The 20,153-nt window shown below is 45.1% G+C and overlaps 1 pseudogene; it reads right to left on the bottom strand.

Moving 5' to 3' along the window:
* Positions 1-847: 847 nt before the first annotated feature.
* Positions 848-19,738, bottom strand: LOC121543766 (annotated as a pseudogene).
* Between the last annotated feature and the right edge of the window lie 415 nt (positions 19,739-20,153).

Raw genomic sequence — 20,153 nt, forward strand, 5'->3', positions numbered from 1 at the left:
CTGTAGTTCCTTGTCTTAGTCCCAGTAAATCCGAGCTACTTTGAGGAAAAACCGATTTAAATGGGGCAAGAATTCTATGGATTTTTTCTATTTGCATTCAGGGTAATGTGGATGATACTGCAATGGGATGGTTGCAAATTTTAAGATATTATGTGTGATTTTTTGAATATATATACAGTTGTTGAACCATGAACAGCTCTACATTATACCTTAATCATTGAGCCTAGAGTGTTTGCTTGAATACTGCATATTCAGGCCAGACTCACTAAATAATCTGCAACAATGTATCCCCCTGTATTGGACCCTCAAGGCATCACAAAGCAAAACTTGGGCAGCATTTCAAATGATGTACAGTAGGTGTTTTTGACAAGTTTTCATTCTATCCTATTAGTAAAATATATTATTCGTATATCATTCTTTTTTTGAATAATCAAAAGATAATTGACTGTAATGTCCTTCATAAGCCCTGTTTCTCAGCCTTGTATCTTAGCACCATCTAGTGTGGTACAACATTACTGTCCAATCCATTTTAATATTGGAGTTAAAGCTTTGATCTCCAGCTTCAGAACAATAGAATAGCCACTTTATTAGCTTCAGTCATTTTCATCCAAATGTTTAAAAAACATTTGAGTTCAAAAGAAGTACAAACATCCCTGGGGTTCAGGCTCTGTCATTCCAACAGATGAAACACACCACAACTCATAAATAACAGAAATAGAACAGAAATAAAATTAAAGAGAAATGTATTCCAAAGGGAAGAAAGTGGTTGTTGCACTTAACCATCGGTACTTTTCAAGATCCTTCATGTGAACCATAACGGATATACTTTAGCTTTCCTTGTGATTGGTTATTGTTCCTCATCCCTCGATTGCCACGATTTAAAACTTATATACGTACTTCCTGCATAGCAGAGCGTGACCAGGAAGGCAAAGAACTGAAAAACAGACAGATGAAAACATTGAAATTCAGTACAATAGTAGGTGTGAGTAGAGCAGGCTTAAATGGACCAAATAGATATCATTGGGATGGTACACAGTGGCATCATACCTCTCTTATCTGACTTGTAGGCATATATTTGCATTTTAATATTGTATATTTTAATATCGCTTTGATCATAAATACTCAGTCATATTTGTGGTATATTTTCACAGTTGGCGTGATTTAAATGTATGTCTGGGTGGTCTGAGGTGGTTTTCTTACCGTGGATGCTACCCAGCAGTTGTAGTTATGGCGCCCTTTAACAGCATGGCTGATTGAGGCTGCATCCACTGCTGCTGCCACCACATACATCACTGTAGCACTACTGTTGAAGAACAGGCCCTGTAGAACACCACATACATCACTGTAGCACTACTGTTGAAGAACAGGCCCTGTAGAACACCACATACATCACTGTAGCACTACTGTTGAAGAACAGGCCCTGTAGAACATCACATACATCACTGTAGCACTACTGTTGAAGAACAGACCCTGTGGAACACCACATACATCACTGTAGCACTACTGATGAAGAACATGCCCTGTAGAACACCACATACATAACTGTATCACTACTGTTGAAGAACAGACCCTGTAGAACACCACATACATCACTGTAGCACTACTGTTGAAGAACAGGCCCTGTAGAACACCACATGCATCACTGTAGCACTACTGTTGAAAAACAGGCCCTGTGGAACACCACATACATCACTGTAGCACTACTGATGAAGAACAGGCCCTGTAGAACACCACATACATCACTGTATCACTACTGTTGAAGAACAGACCCTGTAGAACACCACATACATCACTGTAGCACTACTGTTGAAGAACAGGCCCTGTGGAACACCACATACATCACTGTAGCACTACTGATGAAGAACATGCCCTGTAGAACACCACATACATCACTGTATCACTACTGTTGAAGAACAGACCCTGTAGAACACCACATACATCACTGTAGCACTACTGTTGAAGAACAGGCCCTGTAGAACACCACATACATCACTGTAGCACTACTGTTGAAAAACAGGCCCTGTGGAACACCAAATACATCACTGTAGCACTACTGATGAAGAACAGGCCCTGTAGAACACCACATACATCACTGTATCACTACTGTTAAAGAACAGACCCTGTAGAACACCACATACATCACTGTAGCACTACTGTTGAAGAACAGGCCCTGTAGAACACCACATACATCACTGTAGCACTACTGTTGAAAAAACAGGCCCTGTAGAACACCACATACATCACTGTAGCACTACTGTTGAAGAACAGGCCCTGTAGAACACCACATACATCACTGTAGCACTACTGTTGAAAAACAGGCCCTGTAGAACACCACATACATCACTGTAGCACTACTGTTGAAGAACAGGCCCTGTAGAACACCACATACATCACTGTAGCACTACTGTTGAAGAACAGGCCCTGTAGAACACCACATACATCACTCTAGCACTACTGTTGAAGAAAAAGCCATGTAGAACACCACATACATCACTGTAGCACTACTGTTGAAGAACAGGCCCTGTAGAACACCACATACATCACTGTAGCACTACTGTTGAAGAACAGGCCCCTGTGGAACACCACATACATCACTGTAGCACTACTGATGAAGAACATGCCCTGTAGAACACCACATACATCACTGTATCACCACTGTTGAAGAACAGACCCTGTAGAACACCACATACATCACTGTAGCCCTACTGTTGAAAAACAGGCCCTGTAGAACACCACATACATCACTGTAGCACTACTGTTGAAAAACAGGCCCTGTGGAACACCACATACATCACTGTAGCACTCCTGATGAAGAACAGGCCCTGTAGAACAGCACATACATCACTGTATCACTACTGTTGAAGAACAGACCCTGTAGAACACCACATACATCACTGTAGCACTACTGTTGAAGAACAGGCCCTGTGGAACGCCGCATACATAACTGTAGCACTACTGATGAAGAACATGCCCTGTAGAACACCACATACATCACTGTAGCACTACTGTTGAAGAACAGACCCTGTAGAACACCACATACATCACTGTAGCACTACTGTTGAAGAACAGGCCCTGTAGAACACCACATACATCACTGTAGCACTACTGTTGAAAAACAGGCCCTGTGGAACACCACATACATCACTGTAGCACTACTGATGAAGAACAGGCCCTGTAGAACACCACATACATCACTGTATCACTACTGTTGAAGAACAGACCCTGTAGAACACCACATACATCACTGTAGCACTACTGTTGAAGAACAGGCCCTGTAGAACACCACATACATCACTGTAGCACTACTGTTGAAAAACAGGCCCTGTAGAACACCACATACATCACTGTAGCACTACTGTTGAAGAACAGGCCCTGTAGAACACCACATACATCACTGTAGCACTACTGTTGAAAAACAGGCCCTGTAGAACACCACATACATCACTGTAGCACTACTGTTGAAGAACAGGCCCTGTAAAACACCACATACATCACTGTAGCACTACTGTTGAAGAACAGGCCCTGTAGAACACCACATACATCACTCTAGCACTACTGTTGAAGAAAAGCCCTGTAGAACACCACATACATCACTGTAGCACTACTGTTGAAGAACAGGCCCTGTAGAACACCACATACATCACTGTAGCACTACTGTTGAAGAACAGGCCCTGTAGAACACCACATACATCACTGTAGCACTACTGTTGAAGAACAGGCCCTGTAGAACACCACATACATCACTGTAGCACTACTGTTGAAGAACAGGCCCCCGAAGAACACCACATACATCACTGTAGCGCTACTGTTGAAGAACAGGCCCCGTAGAACACCACATACATAACTGTAGGACTACTGTTGAAGAACAGGCCCTGTAGAACATCACATACATCACTGTAGCACTATTGTTGAAGAACAGGCCCTGTAGAACACCACATACATCACTGTAGCACTACTGTTGAAGAACAGGCCCTGTAGAACACCACATACATCACTTTAGCACTACCTTTGAAGAACAGACCCTGTAGAACACCACATACATCACATTAGCACTACTGTTGAAAATAGGCCCTGTAGAACACCACATACATCACTGTAGCACTACTGTTGAAGAACAGGCCCTGTAGAACACCACATACATCACTGTAGCAACACTGTTGAAAAACAGGCCCTGTGGAACACCACATACATCACTGTAGCACTACTGACGAAGAACAGGCCCTGTAGAACACCACATACATAACTGTATCACTGCTGTTGAAGAACAGACCCTGTAGAACACCACATACATCACTGTAGCACTACTGTTGAAGAACAGGCCCTGTGGAACACCACATACATCACTGTAGCACTACTGATGAAGAACATGCCCTGTAGAACACCACATACATCACTGTATCACTACTGTTGAAGAACAGACCCTGTAGAACACCACATACATTACTGTAGCACTACTGTTGAAGAACAGGCCCTGTAGAACACCACATACATCACTGTAGCACTACTGTTGAAAAAACAGGCCCTGTGGAACACCACATACATCACTGTAGCACTACTGATGAAGAACAGGCCCTGTAGAACACCACATACATCACTGTATCACTACTGTTGAAGAACAGACCCTGTAGAACACCACATACATCACTGTAGCACTACTGTTGAAGAACAGGCCCTGTAGAACACCACATACATCACTGTAGCACTACTGTTGAAAAACAGGCCCTGTAGAACACCACATACATCACTGTAGCACTACTGTTGAAGAACAGGCCCTGTAGAACACCACATACATCACTGTAGCACTACTGTTGAAAAACAGGCCCTGTAGAACACCACATACATCACTGTAGCACTACTGTTGAAGAACAGGCCCTGTAGAACACCACATACATCACTGTAGCACTACTGTTGAAGAACAGGCCCTGTAGAACACCACATACATCACTGTAGCACTACTGTTGAAGAAAAAGCCCTGTAGAACACCACATACATCACTGTAGCACTACTGTTGAAGAACAGGCCCTGTAGAACACCACATACATCACTGTAGCACTACTGTTGAAGAACAGGCCCTGTAGAACACCACATACATCACTGTAGCACTACTGTTGAAGAACAGGCCCTGTAGAACACCACATACATCACTGTAGCACTACTGTTGAAGAACAGGCCCCGTAGAACACCACATACATCACTGTAGCACTACTATTGAGAACAGGCCCTGTAGAACACCACATACATCACTGTAGCACTACTGTTGAAGAACAGGCCCTGTAGAACACCACATACATCACTTTAGCACTACCGTTGAAGAACAGGCCCTGTAGAACACCACATACATCACTTTAGCACTACCTTTGAAGAACAGACCCTGTAGAACACCACATACATCACATTAGCACTACTGTTGAAAACAGGCCCTGTAGAACACCACATACATCACTGTAGCACTACTGTTGAAGAACAGGCCCTGTAGAACACCACATACATCACTGTAGCACTACTGTTGAAAAACAGGCCCTGTGGAACACCACATACATCACTGTAGCACTACTGATGAAGAACAGGCCCTGTAGAACACCACATACATAACTGTATCACTACTGTTGAAGAACAGACCCTGTAGAACACCACATACATCACTGTAGCACTACTGTTGAAGAACAGGCCCTGTAGAACACCACATACATCACTGTATCACTACTGTTGAAGAACAGACCCTGTAGAACACCACATACATCACTGTAGCACTACTGTTGAAGAACAGGCCCTGTAGAACACCACATACATCACTGTAGCACTACTATTGAAAAAACAGGCCTTGTAGAACACCACATACATCACTGTAGCACTACTGTTGAAGAACAGGCCCTGTGGAACACCACATACATCACTGTAGCACTACTGTTGAAAAACAGGCCCTGTAGAACACCACATACATCACTGTAGCACTACCGTTGAAGAACCGACCCTGTAGAACACCACATACATCACTGTAGCACTCCTGTTGAAGAACAGGCCCTGTAGAACACCACATACATCACTGTAGCACTACCGTTGAAGAACAGGCCCTGTAGAACACCACATACATCACTGTAGCACTACTGTTGAAGAACAGGCCCCGTAGAACACCACATACATCACTGTAGCACTACTGTTGAAGAACAGGCCCTGTAGAACACCACATACATCACTGTAGCACTACTGTTGAAGAACAGGCCCTGTAGAACACCACATACATCACTGTAGCACTACTGTTGAAGAACAGGCCCCGTAGAACACCACATACATCACTGTAGCACTACTGTTGAAGAACAGGCCCCGTAGAACACCACGTACATCACTGTAGCACTACTGTTGAAGAACAGACCCTGTAGAACACCAGATACATCACTGTAGCACTACTGTTGAAGAACAGGCCCTGTAGAACACCACATACATCACTGTAGCACTACTGTTGAAAAACAGGCCCTGTGGAACACCACATACATCACTGTAGCACTACTGTTGAAGAACAGGCCCTGTAGAACACCACATACATCACTGTAGCACTACTGTTGAAGAACAGGCCCTGTAGAACACCACATACATCACTGTAGCACTACTGTTGAAAAACAGGCCCTGTAGAACACCACATACATCACTGTAGCACTACTGTTGAAGAACAGGCCCTGTAGAACACCACATACATCACTGTAGCACTACTGTTGAAGAACAGGCCCTGTAGAACACCACATACATCACTGTAGCACTACTGTTGAAGAACAGGCCCTGTAAAACACCACATACATCACTGTAGCACTACTGTTGAAGAACAGGCCCTGTAGAACACCACATACATCACTCTAGCACTACTGTTGAAGAAAAAGCCCTGTAGAACACCACATACATCACTGTAGCACTACTGTTGAAGAACAGGCCCTGTAGAACACCACATACATCACTGTAGCACTACTGTTGAAGAACAGGCCCTGTAGAACACCACATACATCACTGTAGCACTACTGTTGAAGAACAGGCCCTGTAGAACACCACATACATCACTGTAGCACTACTGTTGAAGAACAGGCCCCGTAGAACACCACATACATCACTGTAGCGCTACTGTTGAAGAACAGGCCCCGTGAGAACACCACATACATAACTGTAGGACTACTGTTGAAGAACAGGCCCCTGTAGAACACCACATACATCACTGTAGCACTACTGTTGAAGAACAGGCCCTGTAGAACACCACATACATCACTGTAGCACTACTGTTGAAGAACAGGCCCTGTAGAACACCACATACATCACTGTAGCACTACCTTTGAAGAACAGACCCTGTAGAACACCACATACATCACATTAGCACTACTGTTGAAAATAGGCCCTGTAGAACACCACATACATCACTGTAGCACTACTGTTGAAGAACAGGCCCTGTAGAACACCACATACATCACTGTAGCAACACTGTTGAAAAACAGGCCCTGTGGAACACCACATACATCACTGTAGCACTACTGACGAAGAACAGGCCCTGTAGAACACCACATACATAACTGTATCACTGCTGTTGAAGAACAGACCCTGTAGAACACCACATACATCACTGTAGCACTACTGTTGAAGAACAGGCCCTGTGGAACACCACATACATCACTGTAGCACTACTGATGAAGAACATGCCCTGTAGAACACCACATACATCACTGTATCACTACTGTTGAAGAACAGACCCTGTAGAACACCACATACATTACTGTAGCACTACTGTTGAAGAACAGGCCCTGTAGAACACCACATACATCACTGTAGCACTACTGTTGAAAAACAGGCCCTGTGGAACACCACATACATCACTGTAGCACTACTGATGAAGAACAGGCCCTGTAGAACACCACATACATCACTGTATCACTACTGTTGAAGAACAGACCCTGTAGAACACCACATACATCACTGTAGCACTACTGTTGAAGAACAGGCCCTGTAGAACACCACATACATCACTGTAGCACTACTGTTGAAGAACAGGCCCTGTAGAACACCACATACATCACTGTAGCACTACTGTTGAAGAACAGGCCCTGTAGAACACCACATACATCACTGTAGCACTACTGTTGAAAAACAGGCCCTGTAGAACACCACATACATCACTGTAGCACTACTGTTGAAGAACAGGCCCTGTAGAACACCACATACATCACTGTAGCACTACTGTTGAAGAACAGGCCCTGTAGAACACCACATACATCACTGTAGCACTACTGTTGAAGAAAAAGCCCTGTAGAACACCACATACATCACTGTAGCACTACTGTTGAAGAACAGGCCCTGTAGAACACACATACATCACTGTAGCACTACTGTTGAAGAACAGGCCCTGTAGAACACCACATACATCACTGTAGCACTAAGCTGTTGAAGAACAGGCCCTGTAGAACACCACATACATCACTGTAGCACTACTGTTGAAGAACAGGCCCCGGAGAACACCACATACATCACTGTAGCACTACTGTTGAAGAACAGGCCCAGTAGAACACCACATACATAACTGTAGCACTACTGTTGAAGAACAGGCCCTGTAGAACACCACATACATCACTTTAGCACACCTTTGAAGAACAGACCCTGTAGAACACCACATACATCACATTAGCACTACTGTTGAAAACAGGCCCTGTAGAACACCACATACATCACTGTAGCACTACTGTTGAAGAACAGGCCCTGTAGAACACCACATACATCACTGTAGCACTAGTGTTGAAAAACAGGCCCTGTGGAACACCACATACATCACTGTAGCACTACTGATGAAGAACAGGCCCTGTAGAACACCACATACATAACTGTATCACTACTGTTGAAGAACAGACCCTGTAGAACACACATACATCACTGTAGCACTACTGTTGAAGAACAGGCCCTGTAGAACACCACATACATCACTGTATCACTACTGTTGAAGAACAGACCCTGTAGAACACCACATACATCACTGTAGCACTACTGTTGAAGAACAGGCCCTGTAGAACACCACATACATCACTGTAGCACTACTATTGAAAAAACAGGCCTTGTAGAACACCACATACATCACTGTAGCACTACTGTTGAAGAACAGGCCCTGTGGAACACCACATACATCACTGTAGCACTACTGTTGAAGAACAGGCCCTGTAGAACACCACATACATCACTGTAGTACTACTTGAAGAACAGACCCTGTAGAACACCACATACATCACTGTAGCACTACTGTTGAAGAACAGGCCCTGTAGAACACCACATACATCACTGTAGCACTACTGTTGAAGAACAGGCCCTGTAGAACACCACATACATCACTGTAGCACTACTGTTGAAAAACAGGCCCTGTGGAACACCACATACATCACTGTAGACTGTCTGATGAAGAACAGGCCCTGTAGAACACCACATACATAACTGTATCACTACTGTTGAAGAACAGACCCGTAGAACACCACATACATCACTGTAGCACTACTGTTGAAGAACAGGCCCGTAGAACACCACATACATCACTGTATCACTACTGTTGAAGAACAGACCCTGTAGAACACCACATACATCACTGTAGCACTACTGTTGAAGAACAGGCCCGTAGAACACCACATACATCACTGTAGCACTACTATTGAAAAACAGGCCTTGTAGAACACCACATACATCACTGTAGCACTACTGTTGAAGAACAGGCCCTGTGGAACACCACATACATCACTGTAGCACTACTGTTGAAAAACAGGCCCTGTAGAACACCACATACATCACTGTAGCACTACCGTTGAAGAACCGACCCTGTAGAACACCACATACAACATCACTGTAGCACTCCTGTTGAAGAACAGGCCCTGTAGAACACCACATACATCACTGTAGCACTACTGTTGAAGAACAGGCCCTGTAGAACACCACATACATCACTGTAGCACTACTGTTGAAGAACAGGCCCCGTAGAACACCACATACATCACTGTAGCACTACTGTTGAAGAACAGGCCCGTAGAACACCACATACATCACTGTAGCACTACTGTTGAAGAACAGGCCCTGTAGAACACCACATACATCACTGTAGCACTACTGTTGAAGAACAGGCCCCGTAGAACACCACATACATCACTGTAGCACTACTGTTGAAGAACAGGCCCCGTAGGAACACCACGTACATCACTGTAGCACTACTGTTGAAGAACAGACCCTGTAGAACACCAGATACATCACTGTAGCACTACTGTTGAAGAACAGGCCCTGTAGAACACCACATACATCACTGTAGCACTACTGTTGAAAAACAGGCCCTGTGGAACACCACATTACATCACTGTAGCACTACTGTTGAAGAACAGACCCTGTAGAACACCACATACATCACTGTAGCACTATTGTTGAAGAACAGGCCCTGTAGAACACCACATACATCACTGTAGCACTACTGTTGAAAAACAGGCCCGTAGAACACCACATACATCACTGTAGCACTACTGTTGAAGAACAGGCCCTAGAACACCACATACATCACTGTAGCACTACTGTTGAAGAACAGGCCCCTGTAGAACACCACATACATCACTGTAGCACTACTGTTGAAGAACAGGCCATGTAGAACACCACATACATCACTCTAGCACTACTGTTGAAGAAAAAGCCCTGTAGAACACCACATTCATCACTGTAGCACTGCTGTTGGAAGAACAGTCCTGTAGAACACAACATACATCACTGTAGCACTACTGTTGAAGAACAGGCCCTGTAGAACACCACATACATCACTGTAGCACTACTGTTGAAGTACAGGCCTGTAGAACACCACATACATCACTGTAGCACTACTGTTGAAGAACAGGCCCTGTAGAACACCACATACATCACTGTAGCACTACTGTTGAAGAACAGACCATGTAGAACATCACATACATCACTGTAGCACTACTGTTGAAGAACAGGCCCTGTAGAACATCACATACATCACTGTAGCACTATAGTTGAAGAACAGGCCCTGTAGGACACCACATACATCACTGTAGCACTACTGTTGAAGAACAGGCCCTGTAGAACACCACATACATACCTGTAGCAGTACTGTTGATGAACAGGCCCTGCAGAACACCACATACATCACTGTAGCACTACTGTTGAAGAACAGGCCGTAGAACACCACATACATCACTGTAGCACTACTGTTAAAGAACAGGCCCTGTAGAACACCACATACATCACTGTAGCTCTACTGTTGGAAGAACAGGCCCGTAGAACACCACATACATCACTGTAGCACTACTGTTGAAGAACAGGCCCTGTAGAACATCACATACATCACTGTAGCACTATTGTTGAAGAACAGGCCCTGTAGGACACCACATACATCACTGTAGCACTACTGTTGAAGAACAGGCCCCGTTGAACACCACATACATCACTGTAGCACTACTGTTGAAGAACAGGCCCTGCAGAACACCACATACATCACTGTAGCAGTACTGTTGAAGAACAGGCCCTGCAGAACACCACATACATCACTGTAGCACTACTGTTGAAGAACAGGCCCTGTAGAACACCACATACATCACTGTAGCACTACTGTTGAAGAACAGATCCTGTAGAACACCACATACATCACTGTAGCACTACTGTTGAAGAACAGGCCCTGTAGAATGACAATAACAGGATTCCTGGCTGGCTGGCTCAGATACTGTAGGCTAGTACACATTATAGAATGGCTTCATTTGATCACATTCATAAAGACATGGTCAGGAGCACACAAAAATCCTCTCTTCCCCAAAACCATCCAGGAAGTTCACTCCATTGCTTTTGAGTTACATAAATTTTCCACAATTATTCAATCACTAGATATATAATAAACAACCCCAATCACTAAAGTTTCAAGTTGGTCAGATAATGTGCTGTTGTATTATGTGTCGTAGTATGTGTCGTACCACAACTGTCCAGGGGACCTGAGGGATCCTGTTGTAAGCCATGGTCAGGTAGATGATAAGGAAGATGACTGTAGGACCCAGTACAAGATGGCCACAAACATGACCCACCCAAAGGCAGACTATGGTATTATTTTATGTATCATTAAGGCACATGTAGGGAGATGCCAAAGGTAAAATATAATAAACATGTTTGATATTTTATAATCCAGATACATGCTTAAATAAGGAATATAGACATGTAGTATATGCTGTGTTTTAAATGAATGCATGTGTTCTTTCACAGAGGCTCTCAACAGTGTGCATTACATTAGTTCTTTTTTAAGAAGGGGCCTAAGCCATGCAGCCAATAGAATGATAGAATGAGAGGCTTCATATAGAAAAAAAGCATTCATGACCTTTTAGAGTGGACATTGTGTGACAGCTGGACGTTGAAAAAGAAGGGTGGTGCAGAAACTAAAATAAGTTAGGAAAATGTACGCATGTTTGTTCATTTGTGTGTATATAAGAGATCTCTAAGCCAGAGAGAGACAGTTGTTCCATGGAGCAAGCGTGGCTTTGTTATGCAATAAATTCTTGGATTCACAAGCTCTGGTGTCTTGGAGAGATATTTTTGAGTTGATTAATTATTAGTCAAATATTTCTACGACAAGACACACGGAAGTAGTTTGTCCCCGCTATCAGCATCCATACCAGCAGACCAAACACCCGAGGGGACAGGGAAGCACATAGTTAGCATTCCAAATGGCACCTATTCTTTATAGTGCACTACTTTTGAACAGGGTCATATAGCTCTGGTAAAAAGTAGTGCACTATAAGGGAATAGGGTGCCATTTGGGACGTACCCATAGTCAGTGATAGCTGTGCTCTGGTGGTGTCTACTTTATCGTGTATTTAAATGCATTTGCTGTGCTTATCTTGATGGCATACTGTAGAAAGAGATTACAATGAAAGGAAATAATACAGCCTAAGGCAAATCAAATAACAGTTTATTGGCATATGCACAGGATCCAGTGAAGGGTAGAGTGATCTGTTTACCTGCAAGCTCTCATCTAAAACAGTACAACAGCTATATAAAACATAATTGCCAAGTGGTTTTTCATAGTTTGTATTTCTGGAACAGAAACTAACCCCACAGCTGACTGACACCTATCTGAGTCTGACAGCATTCTGAAAGAATGTCGTAACACATTGATTATGATAAATCTATAGATGCAGTTTGTTATAATGCGTGCACTGTAAATAATGGGAAGGTTTGTCCTCTGTTGCACTCCAAACCTCCCTTCCTGTTATTAAAATAAAATAATGTTTCATTGGTTGCTTCGTGTCACAGGGCAAAAAAGACTGTCTAGCCTACGTGGAAGAGGAGACTTTTGGTCACATTCTCCCCTGATGCTGGAAGGAAAAGGGACAATGAAACTGACCTTGTTTCTAAACAACTTCCTTTCCAGTGAAAACAAAACACTGTACTGAGACCATTGTCTGTCTACACAGAAAGTAGCCTATGTTACAGAAAGTAGTCTAAATTACAGACAGTAGTCTTATTACAGAAAGTCACCTATATTACTAGCATATATTACAGGAAGTAGGTTGACACATTATGTTCATTTCTCTCCAGTTATATTTCCTTGAACATTTTGAAATAATTGAACCTTCAGTTCAGTGCAGTGTTCAATACGATGTCACGTCACCGTCTGTGAAAAACGGTCATACAGGTCACACAGCATATCTAAAATGTGTATAAAATGCACATAAAATATACAGGTTGAACAGTATGCAAATCTGTTTAAAAGTACTTGGATTCAGCAAATGCCAAATTCTTCCTTTATCAGAACTAATGTGCCCCCTATGATAAGGGTACAATTAGGCCATGTGATACAAGGTATGAACAATACAAAAATTTCTGATCATCATAATGTGTTTAATTTGTTTAATCAACAAAGCAGAAGATGCGAGCTTCAACTGGTAGCCAGTGGAGTGTGCGGAGGAGCAGGGTGACGGAGAGAACTTGGGAAGGTTGAATCAGACGGGCTGCGGCATTCTGGATGAGTTGTAGGGGGTTTCATGGCACAGGCAGGGAGCCCAGCCAACAGCGGAGTTGCAGTAATCCAAACGGGAGATGACAAGTGCCTGGATTAGGACCTGTGCGCTTCCTGTGTAAGGCAGGGTCAGTACTCTCCGAATGTTGTAGAGCATGAACCTACAGGATCGGGTCACCGCCTTGATGTTAGCGGAGAACGACAGGGTGTTGTCCAGGGTCACGCCAAGGCTCTTCACACTCTGGGAGGAGGACACAACGGAGTTGTCAACCGTGATGGCGAGATCATGGAACGGGAAGTCCTTCGGAGGAAGAGCAGTCCGTCTTGCCAAGGTTCAGCTTGAGGTGGTGATCCGTCATCCCAATATGATATGTCTGCCAGACATGCAGAGATGCGATTCGCGCACCTGGTTATCAGAAGGGGGAAAGGAGAAGATTAGTTGTGTGTCTGCGTAGCGATGATAGGGAGAGGCCATGTGAGGATATGACAGAGGCCAATGACTTGGTGTATAGCGAGAATAGGAGAGGGCCTAGAACTGAGCCTGGGGACACCAGTGGTGGACGTGATGCGGAGACAGCCTCGCCCGCCATGGTAGGAGCGACCGGTCAGGTAGGACGCAATCCAAGAGTGAGCCGTGACGGAGATGCCCAGCTCGGAGAGGGGTGGAGAGGAGGATCTGATGGTTCACAGTATCAAAGGCAGCAGACAGGTCTAGAAGGACAAGAGCAGAGGAGAGAGAGTTAGCTTTAGCAGTCGGGGAGCCTCCGTGACACAGAGAAGGGATACTGGTCTGTAGTTGTTGACATCAGAATCGGTGTTGGTTTTTTGAGAAGGGGTGCAACTCTCGCTTGAAGATGGAAGGGACATAACCAGCGGTCAAGGATGAGTTGATCAGCGAGGTGAGGTAAGGGAGAAGGTCACGGAGATGGTCTGGAGAAGAGAGGAGGGGATAGGGTCAAGCGGGCAGGTTGTTGGGCGGCCGGCCGTCACAAGCTCGCAAGATTTTATCTGGAGAGAGTCTTACAGTTAGTGAGTGCATACATCATTTTATATATTTGGTGGGAATCGAACCCATAACCCTGGCGTTGCAAACGCCAGCTCTACCAACTGAGCTACATCCCTGCGGCCATTCCTCCTGTCGTAAGCCAGAGTAGAGGTGTAAAAGTTTTCCGCGATGCTGCTGGTAGACGTTATCACAGTGGGCGTCGCTGCGCCTTCCATCTTCAATACGATCTACCGCTTTTGGATCCTGCCCTCTGAATTAAGGAAGGTTGGAAAGAGGGCCATGACGCGTCTTTTCCTGTGTAGGCAACAAGACTTCTGCGGAACTCTGTACATTTGTTGTGAAACAACTCGTTTTTGTTTATTGTAGATAATAATATCTGTGACCTGTATGAATGTTATTCTGTCGTCATATAACAAAGCCTACTGTATGTTCCAGAATTTGGTCAGTTAGCCCCTATACCATTCCCAAAATGTCACTGTTGAGAGTGGTTGCATAAATAGGAACTTATTTATGATGATAGTCAAATCGGTGTGCCAGAAACTATTGCCATTTCATGCTCGAATAGAGTTGGTTATGTTTTGCTATATGTGCTGTTTTTTCCGATGACCCGAGCAGGAGCAATCTACAGTCAAAGACTGAAGAGAGACCTAGCCAGTAGACTGCAGATTGCAGTTTGAAACTGCAGTAAAGTGCAGTAACTGCTGTCGGCTGTGTTATTTTAGATGCAGTAATTGCTGCATTCTGCAGTTATACTGCACTCCGAACTGCTGCACTCCCGACTGCAATATTTTTTCGTAAGGGCTATGACAGCAGGTGGGATCTCACTTCAAAAAGGGAGTGCACAATGCAGACTAGCTGTGAATTATTAATTTACTAAACTTCGTAGTCACACTCTTTCTCAAACAGATACAATACAGTGTGCCATTTGGTCAAACAGCACAGTGTGTGTTCCAGTTAACCACTGTCTGGACCTGCTGGAGCATTGTCCAATAAGAACAGAGCTCCGGGCAGCTGGAGCGGAAATGGAAGACAACTAGACTCCTGCGGACCTGGCATCTTTACACTCCCTCCTCTCTACATTTTCTTCATCTGTTTCTGCTGCTAAGGCCACTTTCTACCACTCTAAATTCCAAGCATCTGCCTCTAACCCTAGGAAGCTCTTTGCTTACATTCTCCTCCCTGCTGAATCCCCCTCCTCCTCCCTCTCTGTGGATGACTTCGTCAACCATTTTGAAAAAGAAGGTTGACGACATCCGATCCTCGCTTGTTAAGTCAAATGACACTGCTGGTCCTGCTCACACTGCCCTACCCTATGCTTCGACTTCTTTCTCCTCTCTCTCCCAGATAAAAATCTTCGCGACTTGTGACGGCAGGTCGCCAACAACCTGCCCGCAAAGACCCTATCCTCCTCTCTTCTCCAGACCATCTCCGGTGACCTTCTCCCTTACCTCACCTCGCTGATCAACTCATCCTTGACCGTTGGCTATGTCCCTTCCCGTCTTCAAGAGAGCGAGAGTTGCACCCCTTCTCAAAAAAACAACACTCGACCTCTGATGTCAACAACTACAGACCAGTATCCCTTCTTTCTTTTCTCTCCAAAACTATTGAGTGTGCCGTCTTTAGTCAACTCTAGCTTTATCTCTCTCAGAATGACCTTCTTGATCCGAACCAGTCAGGTTTCAAGACTGGTCATTCAACTGAGACTGCTCTTCTCTGTGTCACGGAGGCTCTCCGCATTGCTAAAGCTAACTCTCTCTCCTCTGCTCTTGTCCTTCTAGACCTGTCTGCTGCCTTTTATACTGTGAACCATCAGATCCTCCTCTCCACCCTCTCCGAGCTGGGCATCTCCCGGCGCGGCTCACTCTTGGATTACGTCCTACCTGACCGGACGCTCCTATAACTGGCGGGGCGAGAAGCTGCCCCCCGCACCACGGTCTCACCACTGGTGTCCCCCAGGGCTCAGCTCCAGGCCCCCATCTCGCTATACAATAAGTCACTCTGGCTCTGGCAATCCTAGGTCCTATCATTGCTACGCAGACCGACACACAACTAATCTTCTCTTACGATAACAGGTGGGAATGATTCTGCATGTTGAGACAATAGATGGATGAACGATCCCCACCTCAAGCTGAACCTGGGCAAGACAGAGCGTGCTCTTCCTCCCGGGAAGGACTGCCTGCTCCATGATCTCGCTATCACGGCTGACAACTGTGTCCCCTCAGAGTGCGAAGAGCCTGGCGTGAGTCCCTGGAGAACCTGTTTTCCTAAATCAAGGTGGTGACCCGATCCCTGTAGGTTCAAGTCTACAACATTGGAGAGTACGAACCCTGCCTTACACAGGAAGCGGACAGTCTAATCCAGGCACTTGTCATCTCCGCTGGATTACGGCAACCGCTGCTGGCTGGGCCTCCTGCCCGTGCCATGAAATCCCTACAACTCATCTAGAATGCTGCAGCCGCCTGGCGTTCAACCTTCCAATCTCTACGTCACCCCGCTCCTCCGCACACTCCACTGGCTTCCAGTTGAAGTGCATTTTGCTAAAGACCATGGTGCTTGCCTAAGACTGTGAGGGGAACGGCACCTCCACTTCAGGCTCTGATCAGTTACACCAAACGAGGGCATTGCGCATCCACCTCTGGATGGGCTCCACCTCGGGAAACCAGCCCACTCAAAAGTTGTGGAACAAGGTGGAACAAGCTCCCCACGACGCCAGGACAGCAGAGTCACTCACTCACCTTCCGGAGACATTTGAAACCCCACCTCTTTAAGGAATACTGGGAAGGATAAAGTAATCCTTCTACCCCCATTACCCCAACCCCACACACCCCCAATCATTTAAATAGTATAAAATTAATGTATAGGATAAGTGAATGACTAATTGTAAGTGTTGGAAAGATGGAAATGAGTAAATGTAAATGTGTAAATAAGGACCGTAGTCCTACCACTGTCTGGACCTGCTGGTAAATGTAATAAGGACCATAATTCTGGCCTAATGTACTTAAATCAGACAGTTGATGATGCCGGTTAATATTGATTAGTTACACTCTTCAGTTGGAAACCGAGTATCAGACTCATGTCCTAGTGTGACAGCAAAAAATGTTTGTGGTGAGTGTTAAATATAAGCAGATGGCAGGCTATATAGACAGTAAAGATCATGGGGAAAGGCAAAGGAAAATGTGAAAACAGCTTGAAATCTTAACTACAACGCTTGGATAGTTTAACAACCAACTATAACAATACTGAAATAGGCTATGTAATTACATCAAACATTATAATATTATACATGTGTTAATATTGCTAAGAAAAAGAATATTGGATAAAAGTTCACTCCTGTAACAAACTGAAGGCCAGGGACAGGGGTGAGAGAGCAGAGGAGAGAGGCATTGTGTAGTTAATTTGTAGTTATTGAGAACCCCCCTCATCACGAATAAATAAATGGAAAACAGGATTTTTTATCAATTAATTCACAAGTGAATTGTGAATGTGCTACATCTTGTGACATTTTTTGTTGTTGTTTTAATTCACGGCCATATACCCACATGGTATGGAGGCCAAAATATCACTGGGACACTCCATAGTAACCTTTTAATCAAACGCACATCTACTTGTTGTTTGCATTTTTTATTTATGATTATAAACGGTGGGGTAATTTGAATGGATTGTTAAAAGATGTAGTGGTGAATATCACAAGTGTCACGTAATAAGCCGAGGTGCCCCTCCTCTGCTCCTCGGCAGGTTCGGGTTGCATGAGTAAGTAGATGATGTAATAAATTGAATATATACATGATTCTTACCATTATGCTTATTTGTGTCCTATAATTACCTTGTTACCCAGAGCTACCGTGTTACGTTGGGTGAGTGTTGTTTCCCAGCGTGGAGGGTTTGTTATGGTTGAATTTTGTGGTAAATATACCAGTTCGTTGCGCCGATTCGCACCACTTCACCAGAGTGAAGAATAGATACTTATGGAGTAGAGGACCCGATCCCAGCGACTCGGTGGAGGAACGCATCCAGCAGCACTCGACCATGCTGCAGGCTTTAGGTTGGCATGGATCGAGTGGTGAACACCATGACGATCGACGGGAGAGAAGGGGTTGAACTTCCCCCCCCCTCATTTCTCATCAAGACCATCAAACCCTGGATCCAGTGGAATCGGCTCGTCGAGGGAATATTATGGGACAGCTGTGGGTTTAAGGGCTCTCTGCTCCAGGTGGAGCTTTACTGGGAAACGATCACCGCCTCGGGATAGAAGGGCGAGTCGCCCCATTCGTCTGTGGGCAGAGACGAATGGGCCAAACGGGAGTGGGGGGGAAGAGAATGAGGATTAGAGATTTGGAGGATATCGGGAGGGGAGAGCGGGCGGGGGAGCATCTGTTTCACCAGACAGGGAGGAGGAGCGCACAGGACTTCGCCTGGATTTAGGACACTGGCACCAGCGCGGGATGGAATGAGAGGGCCCGATTGACCACTACGGCAACGGGAGGAGGAGGAGCTGGCCAGCAGGGACACAAACAAACCTGACCAGCTGGTAGATTGAGATTGGGATAACCGTTGGCCACGCGGACGTGGATAGGGTGTAGTATCCCCCCAGCACTCGACTCACCCCCATGGAGCTTGGAGGTGCTGATGTGGAGAGACTCGGCAAGGAGGGCCCCTGCACTGAACCGTGGCCGGAGAGGACACACATGGGGCCGGTGCAGGAGAGGACCCAGGGAACGAGGCAGCAGGAGGCCCGGGGACATCCAGGTGAGAGTAGGCACTCACCTCAACCAGAGCCCCCTGTTGGTAATGAGTAATGTAATTTCCTGGGTTTTTTTCTACATTCCCAGCATAAGGACGAGTGAAAGGGGAATTTTATGGATAGGCCATGGGGTGAGAAAATTAGGGATTTATATTTGTAGATGTGTCCAACGCGCCCTAGATAGTCGCCTTAGGGTAGGGTATGGTTAGGGAGGTTACAGTTCACTCCGGAGTGGAGACGAGGGGGTCATGAGGAGAGAATGAGTCTCTTCCTTATCGATTCTCTGCGTTTCCGGGGTGTGGGGCTCTGGTAGCAACCATGACCCCAGGATTTCGTGGAAACGAGGGCTTTAAGGGATGGTAACTCAGTGCTTGGGAAGGGGAGATGTTCGAGGGGAAGGAGAGTAAACCAGTTGG

Source organism: Coregonus clupeaformis, chromosome 28, assembly GCF_020615455.1.
Source record: "Coregonus clupeaformis isolate EN_2021a chromosome 28, ASM2061545v1, whole genome shotgun sequence".
Lineage (NCBI taxonomy): Eukaryota > Metazoa > Chordata > Actinopteri > Salmoniformes > Salmonidae > Coregonus > Coregonus clupeaformis.